Source organism: Macaca mulatta, chromosome 11 (assembly GCF_049350105.2).
Source record: "Macaca mulatta isolate MMU2019108-1 chromosome 11, T2T-MMU8v2.0, whole genome shotgun sequence".
NCBI lineage: Eukaryota > Metazoa > Chordata > Mammalia > Primates > Cercopithecidae > Macaca > Macaca mulatta.
The window spans coordinates 18,797,793-18,820,575 of record NC_133416.1 but is presented as its reverse complement, the minus strand read 5'-3'; the positions used below and the strand labels follow the sequence as shown (position 1 = coordinate 18,820,575).

Genomic DNA, 22,783 nt, shown 5'->3' with positions numbered 1-22,783 from the left:
CTTAACTGTGACAGTTCTTAGAACAGGAGGTGCCTAAAGAAACTAATTTAAAGATATAAATAATATGCATTTATTTAAGTCATTGAGTACCAAGTACCCACTTTGTGAGTGACTCTAGTCACCAGCTTAAAATTTAGAAATAAGAGCAACCAGCAGGCAGTTTGGTTTGGTAAGACTTCCCTTTAGAGTTTACTGATAATGGAATGAAGAAATGTTCCCCATTACTCCACATCAACACTGGCGAGAGCTCTGTGGAGGAAGAGGCAGGTTTCAAAAGGTAACCCAGGACCCTGAGGTTCCAGTCAATAGATGCTCCCCTCCCTTGTGTTTCCTGAGCTACTTGGAAACCCCTTTTTCTTCTTGCCCATGGCCAGCCTTCTTGCTACAATTATTTCTGGTTCCCACAGAAGGCAACAGAAAATAATCAATACTGCTGTGGGTTACAAAACATGAAGTTTACTCAGATTTGGCACCACAGAGGTGCCAGCAGCTGGATTCCTCTTCCTTCCAGCAGTGGTTCAGTGACAGATTTGCAGGCTACACTTCTGTCACTCATTACCTTGAGTAGTATTTTGTGTTTTTTTTTAAGTTAAGTTTTCTACAATTAGCTCTGTTTCCATTTAATAAATGTATATAATCCTTTCCTGGGGTAATGCAGATATGCTTCCATCAGTTACATGACTTGGAGAGCAGATGTCATTGAACGAGAGAAAAATGGACTAGAGGTGGGAATTACTGGTGAGTGTGAGTTGACAAAGAATGACATCCCCAACAGGCAATTTCCATGCCTGCTGACTTCTGTTTCCCAGCCCAGTCCCTCTGCAGGTCATTGCCTTCCTTTCTTACCCAATCCTTTCCCAGTATCCCCTAGCATTGTTTGGCTCTTCCCATATAGATCAGAGTAGCAGTTGGAAAAATATCTGCTTAGCCTTCATCTATATACTGTAATCAGCCCAGTCCTTAGACACAGATAATTTCAGGGCTTGTATTTAAGAAGTTTAATCTCCATACTAAATCAATTTATTTTCTATCATAACACTGTGACTAGTGCAACCAAGTTTCCCCAAGACTGTGTTCCTATCCCTGACCACCTTTATTAGCTGGGCCCTCACCTAATGGCAGACACTGTATGTTTGCATGCCACCAAAATTCATTTGTTGAAGGCTAATTTTTAATGTAATCATATGTGGAATGGAGGTAATTAGGTCATGAGGGTGGAACCCTCATGATGGGATTAGTGCCCTTATAAGAAAAACACCAGAAAGATGATTTCTCAGTCCACTAAGAGAGGATATAGCAAGAAGGCATCCATTTGAAAACCAGGAAGAAGGCCTTAACCACAAACTGAATCAGCTGGCATGAACTTGGACTTCCCAGCCTCCAGAACTGCAAGGAATACATGTTTATGGTTTAAGTCATCTAGTCTATGATATTTGTTATAGCAGCTTAGACTGACTAAGACATCTAGTTTGATCCCAATCCCTACATCTGGGTTCCTGACATGTACTACTGAAGAGCAGAATACCTGCTTCTTTGATCTCTGCCAGTTGTCCACTGTGTATGGCCTGTAATAACTACCTGTTCCACCTCTGCTTAAGGTAACATATGAGTTTCACTCGAACCTTGGTTTATATCATGTCTGTTCTTTCCCCTTTGACTCATCTCCCAATTTCAGATTCCCTTTCTATATTCACATCCTTATCCTCCTATGGCTAGATTAATACTCTGGTTTTAATCCTATTTTAGAAGCCCTGGCGGTATTGATGAATTTATGGTCCTGCTCTTTGTCTCTTCAGCCCTATACTCCAGGTATAACAAGTGCCATATAAGCAATAAAACCATAAAAGATAATAGTAACTTATACCTGTTAAATACCCGGTAGGTATTAGGAACTCTTTTTGTTTGTTTGTTTTTTGAGACGCAGTCTTGCTCTGTTACCCAGGCTGGAGTGCAGAGGCGCAATCTCAGCTCACTGCAAGCTCCGCCTCCCAGGTTCTCGCCATTCTCCTGCCTCAGCCTCCCAAGGAGTTGGGACTACAGGCGCCCGCCACCATGCCCAGCTAATTTTTTGTTTTTAGTAGAGGCAGGGTTTCACCGTGTTAGCCAGGCTGGTCTCCATCTCCTGACCTCGTGATCCGCCCACCTCGGCCTCCCAAAATGCTGGGATTACAGCCATGAGCCACTGCGCCCAGCTGGCTAGGAACTGTGTTTTTAAGTTTTATGTTAACATGTACAACCACCTTTTCATTTATGCAGGGCTGATAGCCAGCTGATGGGCATATGAATATAGCATTCCCAGCTGTGAAAATACTGCAATGCTTTCTCACGGGTTAGTAAATAGCCACTGCCCCAGTCTCCCAAAGACCTCCCAACTGACTTCCAAGTCTTCCAGGCTTTCTTACCATCAGCTGCTCCCAAGCCCCATAATCCAACAATCAAGAGGTTGATTCCTGGCACAGTTCTCTGGCCAGTGTTGATTCTGATTGGTTGCTGCCATGCCATGCTCGCTGTCAATTGTTTTCAATATCAGCTCCTCATAATCCATATTATGCCTAATCTACATATCAGTAAATTGAAGCTCAGAGAAGTATACTCACTCAAGGTCATAAATTAGTAAATGGTAAAGCACAGCCTCAAACCTATATCTTCCTATCTTTGTAGACTATTCTGTTTCCCCTATACCAGATAGTTCATAGATGCAAAGAGGAGTTCCCCAAACTTGCCTGATAGCAAGAGTAAGTGTTTTGATGAAATTACAGCTTCCCGGGCCACTCCCCCTGGAGATTCTGATCCCAACCAGTCTAGTTCAAGGCTAGAATTGATGTTTTCAAAAAGGTGAATTTTATGGTTATACAACCTTTGAAACACTGCACAGGGGCATTTTCCTTCAGAGTATAATTTGAGAATGACTGGAAACATTGTATTATCTTCACGTTTTAAGTGAGCAAGTAAAGACTGTATCACAGTTCCCAACTTGGAGGAAATGTTTTTTGAATAAAATGGGATGTGTGTTTCAGGCGGCAGGCTACTTGGTGGTTATTTTAGATGGGGTGGTGTAATTTAAAAGTACAGGCAATCTTTGACAGGTCTGGAAACATCGTTAGTGACAATCAGTGATGAGAAGAATGAAGCAAGATTTTGGTTTACCAATAGTTCAAATGAAAAGGACATAGAATGAAAGCTAAAGCTAAAATAAAAGTAATTTCATGAAATGTAGAAAGGGGGCACTGAGTTTACTGAGGAAAATTTTCTAACTCTAAAAACCATTAATTTACCCAAATAACAATACAGAATGTACTTTGCAGAACAATAACCTGTAAAAAAAGAACTTAAAGGAGATTACATGTATAATGTTACCTGTGATGGCCATTGGTGCTTTGTCTCTGCGTGTTGCCATCATTCTGCAGTGGTGTATTTTCTGTTAATGTCTGACAATATGGTTTGTCACATAAAGCCTTTTTAGTAGCATCCCTCTCTGGACACTTCTCTCCCATTTCTGCTGTTAGCCAAAGTTAATCATGAAACATAAAAAGGTATCCAGAAAAAGGCAAGTACAGTATCACATATTAATTGCACACAGCAGGTTTATGATGCAATTCTCTTTCACATGATGAAAAGGCTAAGAGAAAAAAAAAAACAGAGAAAAAAGAGCAAAATAGATGAGCAATTGTCTCTAGTCTTGTCTTCTAATAGGTACTGATTCATTAAATATTTCTGAGGGCAACAGGGTCATCTAACCCAATAGAACCTCCTAAGATGTTCTTCCTAACATGTAAATCAGCAATAAGCAGGAGAAACCTACAATGGAGCTGAAATTTACTACCACAGGACGTGGCCCAAGCTGGGTTGGTTCTCTTCCAAGTGACAACCCCTGCCAAACAATTTAACACCTGCTGCAGTTATCAGCACACATATTTCCTTAGACAACTGAGAAACAACTCACTGGATAAACCAATAAGTAAAATAAAGTGCCAAACATATCCTCAGCAGAGGCTGATAAAAAAAACATTTAAATAAATGTAACTGAATACTTCCAAATGGCACACCTGACAATGACAGGAAAGCATAGGAGTGGGAGCCTTAGGGAGGAAAACAATATATTAGGCTTTTTAAATTTTTCTATAATTCTACAAAGCCAAACCCATATCTAACCACACCCTCATTATCTGCAAACAATGTGACTTCCTACCCTGGGGTGAAGAAATATGAAATGAAATAAAACAATAGCAATAGCAATAGCAAACCTTAGAACTGCGTGGCACAGGGGACCTGGAATAAAGAATGTTGCCCTCCCTGATTTATTTGAGTAAAAATCAAAGCTTTTCTTCATTTATTTGTTAGTTGGATTTTTCCCTCCTCTAGTACTTAACACCTGTACGAAAGTCCCTGACTCTAGAGGCAGGGCTTATCTAATGAGGTGTATCTACACAATTGGAAGCCCAATTCTAAATGAAAATTGCACTGTGCTGTGAGCACAATCCCTCCAGGTTGGAGACAGCATTTATAAAGCAGCAGGGTTGGTAGCCAGTGTTTTCTCTTTAAGAAGGGGCCTGTAGGGTTACCACAGTTGGGAGAGAGAGAGGCTGACCTAGAGCTATGGGCTAACGTGATAATTCTCCTCCAAATTAGTCATATTTCTCCAGGTTACCTTCATAGATAGTGAGCAAAGGCAGATATAATCCCTTTCCTAATTGTAAACCAGCACAAGCCTAATTATATTCCCATTTACCCCAGATACTCTAAAATCATAGGCTTTCTGTTTGCTAATTCCTCTTATTCATGGTTTTATGACTCTGGAGGAGGCTTTGGGGAGTACAAATGGAAAAACAGTGCAGTGAGTTAGTTCCACATAGACATTAACTACGAAAAAGTAATGGCATGGAGGAGAAAAACGGGTGGAAAGAAAAAATCTCATATTCAGTTTACTCTGATTTCAATCCAAACTGGATGAGTGTTTTGAAGCCTTGTCTAGTAAGCACAGTAGCTGAGGCCATAGTTGCAAGAGTACACAGCAGTGTTTTAGTCATCGAGGCTGTATTTGTTAACAATTAAACAGCCTTTCTGTGAGAAACTTTACTCCCTTTATCTTAGAATGCCTATTACCTTTACCTTAGTGGACATTTAAAATTTATGTAATTTTTGAGTATTTTTATGTCAACCTGTTAACACTAGCCTGAGGAGGGCTCCACGCACCAAAGCTTACGGGGTCATGCTAAAGACCATAAGGTGTTAGGAACAGACAAGTAGGACAAAGGGTGATGGTTGCAGTGGCAACCAGATTCATTCAAGTCTTATAATGTTACCTCCATCTTCCTTTCTCCCATCCTCATGCACTGACAGTGCACATGTGTGCATATGTGTGTATGTGTGTGTGTGTAAGAGAGGAAGAGAGAGTTATCAAACTACATAATTTTTTTTTTTTTTTTTTTGAGACGGAGTCTAGCTCTGTTGCCCAGACTGGAGTGCAGTGGCGCGATCTCGGCTCACTGCAAGCTCCGCCTCCTGGGTTCACGCCATTCTCCTGCCTCAGCCTCCCGAGTAGCTGGGACTACAGGCGCCCGCCACCACGCCCGGCTAATTTCTTTTTGTATTTTTAGTAGAGACGGGGGTTTCACCGTGTTAGCCAGGATGGTCTCGATCTCCTGACCTCGTGATCCGCCTGCCTCGGCCTCCCAAAGTGCTGGGATTACAGGCTTGAGCCACCGCGCCCGGCCCAAACTACATAATTCTTGATGGAAAAACGAACACTCTAAAATAGGTTTAAATTATTTATTCTGGGTTTTTGGTGTAAGCAAATAATAAAAATCTTCCAAGTTATTGCCAAGATCACGCAATCTTTGTCTCTTAAGTTTTCCCAAGACCACACCTAAAAAGGGGGTTATGGCACCAGTGTTTGGTGTCAGTATCATGGAAGGCCAGGCATTATTTTAGTTTGTAGTTGCGAACATGTTCATTCCTGGTTGAACAGGTCAATACCAGTTCACGAGATAGAGGAGGAACATGAATTAAGTTTGAACAGGTGCCAAGTAAGAATTCTGAAAGAAAAAAGTGTTTGCCACTTCTGGAAATGCAGGTACTTCTGGTGGAGACAGATTACTTCAAAGCTATATGGGCCCAGGATTTGTTCCTCCACTGCTACAGGTCAAGGAATTTAATGGTCAGCTCCTCCAGATGATAATAAGGCCCACATTTATGCTGAAACAAACACAGCCTCACCTTACAACTTTGAAAGCAAACTGAGAACAGGGATGATGTTTTTGTACCGCTCCCACAGCCTAGAAGGATTGCTTGCATAGGTTAAATACTCAAGCAGCATTACTCAAATTGGTAATAGAGAGCAAATTTAATAATTTTCCATGAAAATTTTTGCTTTAAAACAGACAAGTTGTTTGTGTTTTATTTTTTGTTCCTTTGTGCTTTCTTGTCCAGGTCAGGAAGCACTGGGAAATTGAATTTAAATTTGAAAGTTGTTTGGTAAATATGGAATCAGAGAAATCGAAATCACATGGTCTGAAAAGATGATTATTTTTTTGACGTTTAGAATAGTTCTATTTATTATTTACAATGCATGAGATATTTAATATATAATTGAGGGGGTTGAGAGGACAATTCCTAAATGGAAACTTTAACATTTTTCATAACTTTAACATTTTTATACCAAGTGGGGTAAAACAACTTTAACATTTTTTTTTTCATAACAGCTGGGGTAAAACAACATTATGTAGGTGGGGAAGAAGGTTAAGCTATGAAGGCTGGTGAGTCATTCCTCTTCACTAAGGGGTTATGGTTGCCAATGTAATCACATATTTATATACCCTTGTCAAGTTACATTCTTTCTTTTGAATGCCATACTCCTGAAACACATTCATTCTTACCCTGCTTTTTGTTTTTCTGGATTCCACAAAACTCTATTATTTGTATTTATCGCCAGGTTTCACATTTTGATTTAATCTTTATCATTGTTTTCCTACCAATCTGCAGAATATTCTCCAAGTAAGTTGTTAATTTTAATGTTTAACTTAGGACCTTTCTCTTCTCACCTATCCTGCTGACATTCTCAGACCCTTCAACATCTCCTTCAATCTGATACACAACAGTCACAGGTAAGGCAACGGATTAAGGGCTAAGTGGATACAAACATTTATAAGCTAGGGCCCTTGCTTTCATCATGTGGTATCAAAGATGACTTGATGAACCTGTAAGAAACTCTACAGTAGGGTGGTCACATGCATGGACTCTGAAACCAAACTGCTTGGATTTACCTGCCTTGACATTTGCTAGCCGTGTGATCTTGAGCAAAACTAACTCAACTCCTTTGTGACTATTTCCTCGTCCATAAAAGAATGTTAATAACAGTTTCTACTTTTTAGGATTGTAGAGATAATTTGATTAGTTAATATAGCTAAATTTCTTAGAACTATCCCTGGTAAACAAACAAAGCTCAATGTATTTGCTATTATTATACACTTCTTTCTCAACTTTTAAAACCTTCATATTTACTTCTTTTTTTTTTTTTTTTTTTGAGACGGAGTCTCGCTCTGTCACCCAGGCTGGAGTGCAGTGGCCGGATCTCAGCTCACTGCAAGCTCCGCCTCCCGGGTTTACGCCATTCTCCTGCCTCAGCCTCCCGAGTAGCTGGGACTACAGGCGCCCGCCACCTTGCCCGGCTAGTTTTTTGTAGTTTTAGTAGAGACGGGGTTTCACTGTGTTCGCCAGGATGGTCTCGATCTCCTGACTTCGTGATCCACCCGTCTTGGCCTCCCAAAGTGCTGGGATTACAGGCTTGAGTACTTCTTTTCAATTACCCATAGGCACACAGACACCTTGTAAATTATCATCATCTGAGGGGTCTTCTTGTCACCTTATTCTCTGACTCTGCTAACCATGGAGATGTGGATGGGCAATAATTCTTCCTTACGTTCATTCTTTCATTCACTCAACAATTATTTATTGTCTACTCTGTGCTAGGCTCTTTTAACATTGAAGATATAAAGATAAACAAGATACATATAAAGCGTCTGGCCTCGTGAAGTTCTGCTAGAAGAGAGAAGCATTTACAAATACAATAATAAAAAGGTAGTTAAAAATGTGATACCAGATCTGTGAAGAAAATGAAAGGGGTATTGTGTGAATAAATTGCAGTAGGAAGATCATTCGTGAATGATCCAGACAAATCATGAACTTTTCATCCTGATGAGATTAGTGAAAAAGCCCAAGAAAGAAGACCAAGAAGGAAACAAAAAGAGTTTGATGTTTTAAGGAACAGAATGAAGCCCTGTGAATGATATAAAATGAGATGGGAGACCAGGCAAGGAATCTACTTATGTGAGTAAATGGAGACCATGGTTTGGAGTTTGGATTTTACTCTAACCCAAACAGGAATTCATTAAAATTGGATATCCATATTCAGGAGAAGGAAACAGGGCTCCTACCTCTCATCACATACAAAAAAATCAAATAAAAAGGAATTGAAGACTTAAATCTAAGACCCCAAACTATGAAACTACTAGAAGAAAACATAAGGGAAACACTTCAGGCCATTGGTCAGGGGAAAGCTTTTATGAAGAAGACCTCAAAAACACAGAAAACAAAAATAGACAAATAAGATTATATCAAACTAACAAGTTTCTGCACAACAAAGGAAATAATTAACAAAGTGAAGAGACAACACACAGAATGGGAGCAAACATCTGCCAACTATTCATGCAACAGGAGTTAATATCCAGACTATACAAGAAACAAACAACTCCACAGCAAAAATAATAAATAATAATAATAATCTTATTTTAAAGTGAGCAAATAAGCTGAACAGACATTTCTCATAAAAAGTGATGCAAATGGCCAAGAAGCCTATGAAAAAATGTGCCACATTATGAATCATCAGGAAAATGCAAATCAAAACCACAATGAGATGTTATTTCATCCCCATTAGAATGACTATAATCAAAAAGACAAAAAAATAAATGCTGGTGAGGATGTGGAGAAAAGGGAACTCTTACACATTGTTGGTGGGGTGTAAATTAGTTCATCTATTATGGGAAGTAGTATGAATGTTTTTCAAAAAACTAAAAACAGAACTAACGTATGATCCAGCAATCCCACTACTCGATATGTATCAAGAAAAAAAAGGGACATTAGTATGTCAAAGACATATCTCTACTCCTATGTTGATTGTAGCACTATTTGCAATAGCCAAGATATGGGAACAATCTAAGTGTCCATCAATGGATGAATAGATAAAGAATATGTGGAATATATAGACACAATGGAATACTATTCAGCCGTAAAGAACAAAATCCTGTCACTTGAAGCAACAAGAACGAGCTTGGAAGACATTAAGTTAAGTTAAATAAACCGACTAAAAATAATAATAAAAGCAAAAAAGAAAGACACATACCACACATTTTCATTCATGTAGATTATAACAGATGATCTCATAAAAGTAAAGAGTAGAATAGTAAAGAGTAGAATAGATTACTAGAGACTGGGAAGGATAGTGCAGAGAGGGGATAAGCAGAAATTTATTAACAGATGCAAAATTGCAGTTAAATAGGATTAAGTTCTGTTAGAGTCGCCCTACAGTGTTTTATAGCACTGTAGGATGACTATAATGAACAATTTACTTTATAATTTCAAATAGCTAGAAAATTGGATTTTGAATGTTCTCAACACAAAGAAATAATAAATGTTTGGATGGATATGCTATTTACCCTAATTTGATCATTACACATTGTATACATGTATCAAAATACTACACTGTACCCCATAAATATGTACAATTGTTCTGTGTCAACTAAAAATAATAATAAAAGCAAAAAGGAATTCCTAAAAAACAAAACAAAACAAAACAAAACAAAACAAAAAACCGGAATCCATTGAAGGGGTCTAAATATGGTCTCTGGGCCAAGAGGTGAACAGACTGCAGGGGAGAAAAGTGAAAATAGGAGTCCCAGCTGGAGGTCACTGCCATTGTGAAGGCCATGTAGAGGAGACAGGCAGACAATTTAAGATGCATTCTTGAGGTAAAGTGGACAGTGCACCTTTCGAGTAAATGGGTGAGCTGAGAAGCTATTTTCCCAGTGAACCAGGAAGTGAGGTAGGTAGATGAGTCGTCCAAGGCAGTGGGGAAGGAGGTGCTTGAAATCGATTTGTATATTTATATTATAAAGTAAATGAATTAAGAGAAAAAAATTGGATCCTGAATCTGAACTTATTTGCAAATTATAATACCTTATCAAAAAGGTATTTTATGGACAATACTATAAAGACGGTAATGTTTATTTTTAGCATTACAATCCACACCTTTAAAATTATGAATAATTTGTGAAAGCTTGCTGTAAACTAAGTACCCTTCATCCATTTTCTCATTTAATTCACAAAACAGCCCTATAGACATTTATTATAATTATACCCAATTTTATGGATGCAATGAAATTGAATCTCAGTGAAGTCACATTTCCAAGGCATTAGAGCCAGGTAGCACACAGCTGGGTTTGAACCCAGGTCACCAACCCAACAGCCTGAGCTCTTAACTAAATAGAACACTATTACTCCCTTTTACATCACCGATCACACCCTGCTTCCCCCAAACACACACACACAGATACAAGCACATATACATCCACATTGCCTTGTAATCAAAATCTTCAGAGAGAAGCTTACTCTCAATCTCTCCAAACCCACTAATGATCTACCCAGTTTTGATAAATTACATCTTTCAACAGTAGAATCACTAATTGTGAAAATCAAGCTTAAGCAAGGCAGTAGAAGAGATACTTCTTGAAACACAGCAGCCTTATTTGTGCCTCTGATAGCACATCATACCCAGCCCTGTGGATAAACGTGGCCTTAGCCAGGAAAGGATAAATGATCGATGATTTGGAAGAAATAAATGACAGGAGCGTTAAAATGTTTTAGGGCAAGGGACATTCAAATAAATGCTATTGGATGATTTATTCTCCAAAAGGTGTTACATTCACTGCTGAAACACACCTACATGTCTGCTAGAAATGTGGTCGTAAAAAATCTATGTGTATAAAAAATTTACACTGTAGCAAGCTGACCTCAACCCTTCATTTACTAACGCCGCCACCTTAGCTGCAAGCACACATTCTCAAGTTCCACCTAGATTTCAACACCCGGATGTCCCACAGCTACCTCAAGAAGAATATATTCAAAATTCAGCTCATTACCTTATCTCCAAACATCTAATATTTGAAATCCCAGTTAACATATCATTTCAGCAGTTTTCAACGCTATAAGCTTCATAGTTTTCATAATCGCCTCTCTTACCCTCATTCAGTTCTCCAATTCCAATCCCACGCAATAGCAAGTATGGACAATTCATCTCCCTTAATTGTCTCACAAATGTACCTACCCCTCTTTACCATCTTCATTGACTCCTATAGTTCAAGTCTTCAGCATGACTCAAGCAAAATATCTTAGCCCTGGTTTTCTAAAAATTAGAGTTTAAGGCAAAGCATCAGGGCTAAAATGTTATTGAGAGGAAGAGTGAAGGAAAAAGAAAAGTGAGGCAAGAAAGGAGGAAAAGCAAAAATAAGATGATCTGTTACCGAACTGGCCACAGCTTCTTGAGGAAGTCTAGACAATGCCTCAGTTCCACAAGGTGGAAGGAAAGCACTGCTAGAAAAAAATCTAGGAGAGAGGAAGAGTAAGCAGATGATCTGATCCTGTCTTGTATCTCTCAGTGGTCAAAGTCCACCTCTTGGGGCTTTATTTTTCCTACACTTCTATTATAGTTTCTTTCTCCCACCCTGGACAGCCACCAAAGAAATTAAGAGTCTCCAGGCATGCATGCAAGTAGGACCTAAGCACTGAGCTACTATAGCTTTGCCATAGAATTGTAGTGAATGAGATGAAGGTTGCCCTAAAGCTCAGCCCTAAATTCCCGGGGAGGATACAAACAATTGGAAGTATTAGGAGATGGGATGACTGAGGCTGCAGCCCAGCATGGTGTGAGCAGTTGCTCTTTAGGACCAATCCAGATAGAAAGCAAGGCAAACGACTGAAGTTGGAGTGGGTATGCAAGGGAGTCAGGCTGATATGAAATGACACGTAAATTGAGTCTGATAAAATTCACTGAGTGCCACTCCATTCTGCTTACACTCTCTAATAACATATGAATCTTATATGTGAGCAAGGTGCCCTTACTTCTTCCATGGAGGGGAGGTAAAAAATTGTAATCTTCCAAGATTGAGCCAGTTGCCATCTTCTAAAACAACGTACAGAGTGTTCGCAACCCAAGCTACACTTGTAGCTGCTTTAGCTGATCCGAAAACCCTACTGACATTCATCACCTCTCCCTTCCCTTACCCATTCTAGATTTTCTTTGTCCTTAGCCAGAATTCCAGCTGATCTGGATTTCTTGTTTCATAAGGTGACCCAGACCTTCATTCTGGAAGGATCTGAAGTCTTAGTCACCTTGTCATTGTCAGGTTGTTATTGCTACCACTGCCTGTTAACAAATATCAGAGGGCACAGAAGCACCAAGGGAAGAGCCAGTGAGTCCCCACATCCTTCCCCCATTGTGTAGTAGAAACCCTAGTTCCTGATAGTAGTCGGGATCAATTAGCCTAATCTATAGTGTAACTCCTTTTTGCCTGATGATCTACTGGCAGGGAAATCCTAAAGTAGCCAAGCAGTATGTAGAGATTTCAGTTCCAACCTAACAAAGCCTAACTTTTCTAGGATAAGAGACATGTGGGAGAATGGAAGTGCAGTGAGAATGAACAAATCCTACGTATCTCTTTTTTCTTCATCTTAAATATTCTTGCTATCAGGGACACAGTTCCATGTTCAGGCTGTAGGTGCAGCACATATATTGCACTAACCTCTTAAAAGTTGCCCCTGAGCTGGTGCCTTAACTGAGCCTATTCCTCATCTTATCAAGCTGTCTATATACAAGTTATGAGGAACACACATCAATTTCTTGTGAATGAGCCCAGTGGTGCACCTCCTTTGCCAAAAAATGGATCTCTGGGCCCAAAACAATATTGTGTGGGAAACCATGTCAATGGATAAGGCTTTCTGTAAAGGCTTGGAATATAAGGCCGGGATTGTACTGCAGGCAGGAAAAACAAACTCACTATATTTGTTTTCTATTAAAGCTGTGACAAATTATCACAATTTACTGGCTTAAAACAACACAAATTAATTATCTCACAGTTCTATAGATCAGAAGTCCAATATGGATCTCACTGGTCTAGGATCAAGTCAATAGGATACATTCCTTTCTGCATTTCTCTACAAGAAGAATCTGTTTCCTTGCTGTTTCTGGCTTCTAGAAGCTTCCCACATTCTTTGACTCATGATCCCCTTATCTATCAAGGTTGAGCTGAGTCCTCACATTGGTATCTCTCTTCTGATTCTGTCTTCCAAGTTTAAGGACCCTAATAATTAGCTATTAAGCAACCTGAAAAATCCAGGATACTCTTCTCTCTCTCTTTTTTTTTTTTTTTTTTTTTTTTTTTTTTTGAGGTGGAGTCTTGCTCTGTCACCCAGGCTGGAGTGCAGTGGTGCTATCTTGGCTCACTGCAAGCTCCGCCTCCCAGGTTCCAGTCATTCTTCTGCCTCAGGAGTGAATCCAGTGAATCCCAGTCGAGTAGCTGGGATTACAGGCACACGCCACCATGCCCAGCTAGTTTTTGTATTTTTAGTAGAGATGGGGTTTCACCATGTTGGCCAGACTGGTCTTGAACTCCTGACCTCAGGTGATCCACCCATCTCAGCCTCCCAAAGTGCCGGGATTACGGGTTGAGCTACCACACCTGGTCAACTGTTCTCATCTTAAGGTCAGCTGATTAGTAAGCTTAATTCCATCTGCAACCTTAATTCTCCTTTGCCACAGGACCTAACTTGTTCACAGGTTTTGGGGATTGGATGTAGATATGTTTGGGGAAGAGAGGAGCATTGTTCTGTCTGCCATATCCATGTCTGGAATAATGTTTTTGGTCTTAGTCACTAATACAGGCCAAAAATTGTCCAGTATTTACAAATTCACATTATTTGACCTATTATTGCTTCTGGTAAGGATGAACTGCCCCCTCCAAGAGAGAAGAGGATCAATGTAATTGACCTGGCACTATGTGGGCTGGCCATTCCCTCCAAAAAATGGTGCCAATTCAGGGCTAAGTTATTACTCACTTCTGATAGCAAATTGTGCATTCCACACTGCCAGTAGCTAGATTAGCCTTCATTAAGAGGATGGCCGTGTTGTTGAATTCATTTTTAGACTCCATCTCTGCCTCATAGCCACTCAGGTTACAGGCCCACTAGAGAAGTACTGGGTACTAAGAACAGTGCTGTATAACTACAGGACAGGGCCACTTGTTCACCTTGGTATTTACAGTCCGTGCTGAGGTGATGCTTTCTAGTGAGCACGAGAAACAAAGGTTTACTCACCTTATGCCCCTCCTCAAAGACCTACCTCCCAATGTGTTGTCCTTATTCTTTTAGGATTATTCCTCCGCAACCTCTGATCTGCTGGAGAAGTCCAGGAACCAACCACTAGCCAGGAGTGTCTGAATGCCTGTAACTCAATTCACCTTGTCTCTAGACAAGGTGGACAACCAGGTGAACTGCTGATGTTTCTGCCCAATATGAGAAGTTTCTGTTAACACATTCTTCGAGGACCACTTCTAAGTGGTGCTGTAATGGAAAAGCAATTCATTTCTAGATTAGCGCCTATATAACTTGCCAACCCATCTGTGAAACAGGACAAAGTTATTCTTTCCTCCTTATTAACTGCTCATAAGGAAGCCCCATAAAGTCATAGATATAGATTACAGGAGAGGCATTGGTACATCGGGTGTAAGTGCCTTGGAAGTCTGAGCCCAATGTATTTCATGTGCTCAGGTCCAGTTCTGAAGGTACATCTTCCGTGCTACAACGGTTTGCTGCTGTGTCCACTTGACATTATGATGTCTGAGGTACACAGACACTCAATTCATGATGGGTAACTCTGGTCCCATCCTCATTTTTTATACCGTGATCAGCCACTCAGTCTCTCTCAAGGTTCTACAACGCACTGGGAGCTCCAGAGCCCTAGAGGCCTGCACCAAGACTCTCCTCCTGGACCATCCTTCTTTACAGTGATTGTTACTTCTAGCACTATTAGAACTGCTGGGTCATTTGGTCCAAATGGTAGGGTGGCTTGTGCTGCAGCCTGCACCTATGACAGAGGCCATTTTTGTACTGTGCTCAATTATAAACTGGCAGTTTTCCAAATCACCCTGCTAAATAAGTAACATATACTGCCTTCCAAATGCAAATGGGTCTACTAGTACTGGGTCTTTTAATGATAAGAGATGCAAGATGCAGCCTTCTTAGTGATAAGAGGTACAAGTCCTTTATCAAGAGATTTCCCAACATGCTCCAGACCACTGGGCTCCTGAGCATTTCACTGAGGTATAAGGCCCTGAATCTTTCTGGGGTTTTTCTTTTCTCCCCTTTGTCATACATGTTTTATGAAAGCATCTAGGTTATTTGCCTCCTCTTACTCACGAGTTCCAGTTAGCATGATGTCATCAACATAGATGAACAATGTGACAATCTAAAGAATGTCAAAATTATATGGGTCCCTGTGTTAGTACAAAAAGCACTTGAGTTGTATAACCCTGTGCAAGAGAGTGAGGGGTACATACCGATGGGGATCTAACAGGAAACATTCACCAAATCAATAATTGCATAGCAAGCACCACAGGCTATGTTGATCTACTGCAGTAAAAAGTTATAACCCAGATACTGTGTTAGGGTTTCCAAGTTTATAGTGATTCTTTTTTTAAATAATTTGTCATGGTTTATCAGGTTATTGCAAAGGCCAGACAGGTAAATTGAGCAGAGATAGGAAAGAAACTGCTATGCCTCAGTGCTTCAAGTATTTAACAAAAATGCTAATCTCTACAATCCCCTCTGGAATGCAATATTGCTTCTGGATGCACTGTGTGGTCCAAGGGATGGGGGCAGGTACAGGAACTCCCATATGATCCTTCCTGTCATGATAGTCCTTACTCCACAAATCAGAGAACCACTGATAGAATTCTGTTGGCAGCTAAGTCCATCTATCCCAATTATACCTTATGGGAATGGGAAATGACCACAGATTGGATCCGTGGACCTACAGGACCAGTTATGAGACAGTCTTGGACTGAAAATCCATTTATCAACCGCCTTCCATAAGCCCCCATTCTACCTGAGTGTCCATGATGGCATATCACATAAGATCACAAATCTAATATTTTTGAAAAATGTTTGTACTCCTTTTTTACTGCCCAGTTCAGAGGAGAATTTACTAGATGTACATGTGATGGTGCTATGGTGTGTTTCTTAAAGGGATTTGACCGCTCCTTCAATCAATGAGATATAGATCTACAAATTGACTTGGATTTGTAAACTGAATGAGGGACGTCAATTTTCCATGGTAGCAACTGAGTTCTCCTTGCCACTGTCTTTATTTTTATTTTTTATACACAAAATGAGCAATACATTACCTGTTCCTCTGTCTCACTCTTAGGCATACCATGACCTATTGACCACTGCCACAGAATCCTGCAGGTAAAGGAACCTCGATTGTCACAGTGTGCTACCTTTACTTCCAATTCTGTAATAAAATTCATTTTGTCTCTGATGTTTAAGTACTATCATCTGACCCCTGGCATAATGAAATCCCAACCTCCCTACAGATAATATCGATCTTGGTTCCGTGGCATATCTGTCAACCACAGCCTGCAGACAGCACACAACAACCAATAAGCATCTCAAAGATTTTGGTGTCTTGTTCTCAGGGCATTCCTTATTGCCTTCATGAAGGGAGAGTCCTCCCTGTTACTTCTCTGAAACCCTCCCAGGGACCATAGTCAAGTAGTGAGGCTTACCTAACAACACTAGTCTAACATTCCCACCTCCCTGAGTCTTCTTGGGGAAGTTCTAGCCTCTCTACTTTATTCATCATAGGTCATCATGACCAAGCTGCAATAAATCATTCCAACAAAATACCGAAACCAGTCCGCAAGTGTACCCGCCACAACATTGAATCCTGAGTCACTTTTGAATGCCCACCATGTCAATGGGTTTTTTCAAATGCGGTTTTCATTGTACATTCCCATGCCAACACATAAAATCCACTCTCATATATATATTCTCCCAATTCCTATTGGCATATAACAAATTCTATAATTTCTTTCTATTGTAGGCTTTGTCTGTCTCAAATAGGGATTTCGATTCCCCACTGAGTCTGTGTTGAGACTCTATCCTGATATTGGGCTACAGGCGTTGAGTGGTGTTGATGGCACATCTTGAGAAGAGCAGGCATCATCTCGCATGGCATCTTCTGAGCTGAGGCTATTGAGTGGTATTCAGGTGCTATGGTCTGAATATTTGTCTCCTCTCCATATTCATATGTTGAAATCTAATCACCAATGTGATTTCAGAAGCAGGGCTTCTGGGAGGTTACTAGGTCATGAGGTTAGAACCTTGGTAAGTGGGATTAGTGCCCTTATAATAAAGGCCCCACAGACTGTCTTCTCTCTTCCATCATGTGAGGACACAGCTAGATGCCACCATTTTTGAACCAGAAAGAGGGCCCTCACCAGACCCCCAACTATGCTGTCACCTTGATCTTGGATTTCCCAGCCTCCTCAGAACTGTGAAAAATAAATTTCTAGTGTCTATAAGCCATCCAGTCTATCGTATTTTGTTATCACAGCCTGAACAGACTAAGACATCAGGTAAATGGAGGCTGTTCTCCTCTAACAAAGGGAGAAAGAGCGTCTTCTGCTACCCAGGAGCATTTGGAGGAATTTCAGGCCTTTCTATTCTTAGACTTGTCTACTCAAATGTCAAGGGTCCTACTTTCTCCCTATCAGGCATTCAGTGTTGACACAGGACACGTGGAATGGCTCTGCATTTAGTCTTCTTTGCAGCTCTACTTTGTAATGAGATCCTAGGCCTGATTTCTAGCACAGTCTGCCATATGGCTATATGAGATAAAAATCTCCTTTAAACCTGCCTGTGGCTTTAACAATATGCTTTAACTTGGCAAGTAGGGGCCCTAAGCCTTTTCCCAATTAACTATAAAAGTAAGCTTTTTAAAGCCATTTTATTGAAGTATTGATATGCATATTTATTGTGTACTAATTCAATGAGTTTGGAGACAAGCATACATCCATGAAACCATCACCACCATCAACGCCATAGACATATCCATCAACATGCAAAAGTAAACTTTAACAACTGTGATATTATTGCATGCTAGGGATCCTAATGCCTTGAAACCAGTGGCCAATTCAACTTCAAACTACTATTTGAGAGTCTGATTGCTAGAATCACTCCTTATAAAGTTATCTTAGCCTATCCCAGAGACTGAGGCAAAACATACATGTTGGTGTTTCATTTTGTTTTATGGCGGTAAGGCAGGATAGTCCTAGGAAAGTAGGACTGAAGGAAAATAAAAGTGAAGTAGGATATGAAACAAAGCAAAGATACAGTGAGCTGGTTACAATGTCTAACAAAACAAACAAAAACTCACAGCTCATTGTCAGGACTAAATAGTCTCTGCTCAGAACTTGTCAAAAAGAGAAAGCTCTTCATCTGTTGTATTCCTCTCTGTCTCCCATCTTCAGCTAGCTACAATCCCATTGGTGTTAACTCCTCTCTACTTCTAGTTATGTTACCTGGACCCTCTGAGAAGCTGCTGGGAAAGTCAGTCTCCATGCACACTTGGTTCTTACTATTATACGTGCTGTATTAGTCCATTTTACTGCTGCTGATAAAGACATACCCAAGACTGGGCAATTTACAAAAGAAAATTTATTGTACTTACAGTTCCACATGGCTGGAGAGGCCTCAAAATCATGGCAGAAGGCAAGGAAGAGCAAGTCGCATCTTACATGGATGGCAGCAGGCAAAGAGAGAGCATGTGCAGAGAAATTCCTATTTTTAAAACCATCAGATCTCATGAGACACATTCACTATCATGAGAACAGTACAGGAAAGACCCACTCGCATGATTCAATTGTTTCCCACCTGGGCCCTCCCACAACACGTGGGAATTATGGGAGCTACAAGATGAGATTTGAGTGGGGACACAGAGCCAAACCATACCATTCCACCCCTGCCCCTCTCAAATCTCATGTCCTCACATTTCAAAACAAATCATGCCATTCCAATAGTCCCCCAAAGTTTCAACTCATTTCAGCATTAACTCAAAAGTCCACAGTTGAAAGTCTCATCTGAGACAAAGCAAGTCACTTCCACCTATGAGCCCGTAAAATCAAAAGCAAGCTAGTTACTTCCTAGATACAATGGGGTACAGGTATTGGGTAAATACAGCTGTTCCATAAGGGAAAAATTGGCCAAAACAAAGGGGTTACAGGCCCCACGTAAGTCTGAAATCCAGCAGAGCAGTCAAATATTAAAACTCCCAAATGGTCTCCTTTGACTCCATGTCTCACATCCAGGTCACACTGATGCAAGAGGTGGGCTCCTATGGCCCTGGGCAGCTCCACCCCTGTGGCTCTGCAAGGTATAGTGCCACTCCTGGTTGCCCACTGGTGTTGAATGTGTGTGGCTTTTCCAGGCACTTGGTGCAAGCTTTCAGTGGATCTACCATTCTAGGGTATGGAGTTCAGTGACCCTCTTCTCACAGCTCCACCAGGCAGTGCCCCAGTAGGGACTCTGTGTGGGGGTTCTGACCCCACTGTGGATTTCCCTTCTGCACTGCCCTAGCAGAGGTTCTCCATGAGAGCCCTACCCCTTGAGCAAACTTCTTCTTGGGCATCCAGGCATTTCCATACATCCTCTGAAATCTAGGTGGAGGTTCCCAAACCTCAATTCTTGACTTCTGTGCACCCACAGGCTTAAGCTGCCAAGGTTTGGGGCTTCTACCCTCTGAAGCAACAGCCCAAGCTATAACATGGCCTCTTTTTGTCACGGCTGGAGTGGCTGGGATGCAGGACACCAAGACCCTAGACTGCACACAGCAGAAGGACCCTGGACCCGGGTCACTAAACCATTTTTTCCTCCAAAACCTCTGGGCCTGTGATGGGAGAGGCTGCTGCAAAGGTCTCTGACATGCCCATTGTCTTGGTGATTAACATTTGGCTCCTCATTAGTTATACAAATTTCTACAGCTGGCTTGAATTTCTCTCAGAAAATGGGATTTTCCTTTCTATTGCATTGTCAGGCTGCAAATTTTCTAAACTTTTATATTCTGTTTCCCTTTTAAAACTGAATGCCTTTAGCAGCACCCAAGTCACCTCTTGAATGTTTGGCTGCTTAGAAATTTATTCTGCCAGATACCCTAAATCATCTCTCTTAAGTTCAAAGTTCCACAAATCTCTAGGGTGGGTGAAAAATGCCACCAGTCTCTTTGTTAAAATATAACAAGAGTCACCTTTGCTCCAGTTCCCAAAAAGTTCATCATTTCCATCTGAAACCACCTCAGCCTGGACTTTATTGTCCATATTGCTATTAGCATTTTGGTCAAAGCCATTCAACAAATCTCTAGGAAGTTCCAAACTTTCCCACACTTTCCTCTCTTCTTCCAAGCTCTCCAAACTGTTTCAGCCTCTGCTTGTTACCCAGTTCCAAAGTTGCTTCCACATTTTTGGGTATCTTTTCAGCAGCACCCCACTCTACTGGTATCGATTTACTGTTTTAGTCCATTTTCATGCTGCTAATAAGGACACACCCAAGACTGAGAAATTTACAGAAGAAAGGGGTCTAATTGGTCTTACAGTTCCACATGGCTGGGGAAGTCTCACAATCATGGTGGAAGGCAAGGAGGAGCAAGTTACATCTTACATGGATGACAGCAGGCAAAGAGAGCTTCCTCAGAGGAACTCCCATTTTTAAAACCATCAGATCTCGTGAGAGCCATCCACTATCACAAGAACAGCACATGAAAGACCCACCTCTGTGATTCAATTATCTCCCACCTGGGACCTCCCACAACACGTTGGAATTATGGGAGCTACAAGATGATATTTGGGTAGCAACACAGAGTCAAACCATATCATGTGCTCTGAAGTTTGGTACTATCAAAAGATGAGATGACTCTGGCTGTGATAGAGGATTCATGGTCCTGGTGAAGGATGTTGTTAGGGCCTCTCTGCCCAGTAAGACAGGCAAATAAGTGAGGTCTAGGTTGGGGTATCAGTGGAACTAAGTTGACCTGGGCTGATGCATAAGTTGGGTCTAGAATCATATCAATTACAACAGCTTCCTATGGCTTCTCTTCAAGTCTATCCTTGTGGTAAGAACTGTTTTTTTCTAAAAATATCAATCCTCTACAAATTTTTCTAAAATATCAAAACCTCTACATTCTTTACTGCCTACTCAGGACTTTTTTGTAATCTATCTACTGCTCCCAAATCATTATTTAATCGACTATGTCCCTCCTTTCTTATCTTTGGATGCAAGATACGGTATTTCTTCTACCTAGAATCCCTCACCTTAACCAATCTGCCTATATCTGGTAGACTCCAACTTATTGATCAAGGCCCCTAGCAAATGATGTCTTTTCAATAAAACTTTCTAGGACACCATGGTAGAAAAAAAATCATTTTCACTTCTGTGGTTCCCACTAACTTTGCATTAAGGACTTAGGCCTTAAGACCCAAGTCCAAGAAATATCCATTCAGAAGATGAAGCTGTGATGTAGTGGAAAGAGCACAGGACTTGAGTGTTCTAGATTGGAATCTGTATTAGTGTGCCATAACAGAGTGCCATAAATGGGGTGGGTTAAACAGCAGAAATTAATTGTCTCTCGGAGGCTAGAAGTCCGAGATCAAGGTATCATCAGGGTTGGTTCCTTCCGAGGCTGTAAGGAGGGATCTCTCCCATGCCTCTTCCCTAGCTTCTGGTGGTTTTCTGAAGCTTTAGTGTCCCTTGGTATGTAGAAGCATCACCCTGATCGCTGCCTTCATCTTCACATGGCGTTTTTCCTGTGGTGTGTTTGTCTCCAAATTTCCCCTTTTTATAAGGATACCAGTCATATTGCATTAGGGGATTATTTTCCTCTAGTATGACCTCATCTTAACTAATTACTTCCACAATGTATTTCCCCATAAGATCCCATTCTGGGGTATTGCAGGTTAGGACTTCAATATATCAATTTAAAAAGGTGGGGGTAGGGAGTGGGGAAGTGGGAGGGGGAACACAATTCAACCCATAACAGAATGTAACTTGGGGAAAATCTTATAAATTTTCTGAGCCTCTTTCCTCTAATCAGATAAACAGGAATAATAATACTGGAAAAAAAAAAAAAAAACCTAGATTAAATGAAGATCAATAGCAATGTTGTGTGAAGCTTGTCCAACCCACCTTATTTGGTTGCTGTTACTGTTCTGTTTGGTTTTGTTTTAGGCTTTTAGCAGCCTGAAGCCATAGTTTTTAGTTTCTGTCTCTAGCGATAAGTAGAAAAGAAGGATGAGGAAGGGGCTTTACTGGTCCAACCAGAAACAGAAGCTAAGAACCCATGACTGTATTCTCTCCCTTGGACACCTCTGTCAGAATAGCAGAGGGAGAAGGGATCAGAACAAATGAAATTTGTGTAAATGTTAGATAAGAATATCTTCATTTGGACAAGTTGCTGTTTCAGAGCAGGATCTAGGGATGAAAGGTTAGCCAAAAGTATAGAATACAGCAAGAGAGCAGAAGTATAGACTATAGGAAGAATATAGAGTAATGAGTGCTTCAGGGGAGACAGCAAAAGCTATAGCAAGAAAGAAAATTAGAGTAGATTACATGATCTTTCTGAACCTCA

General features: G+C 40.7%; 1 long non-coding RNA gene across 1 annotated transcript in view; it reads right to left on the bottom strand.

Moving 5' to 3' along the window:
* Nucleotides 1-22,783, bottom strand: part of LOC107000781 (uncharacterized) — a 66,212-nt gene that overhangs the window by 2,943 nt on the left and 40,486 nt on the right. Inside the window, exon 5 of the long non-coding RNA XR_013400924.1 lies at nucleotides 3,358-3,619. This is a non-coding gene — a long non-coding RNA (uncharacterized LOC107000781). The remainder of the gene's footprint in view (nucleotides 1-3,357; nucleotides 3,620-22,783) is intronic.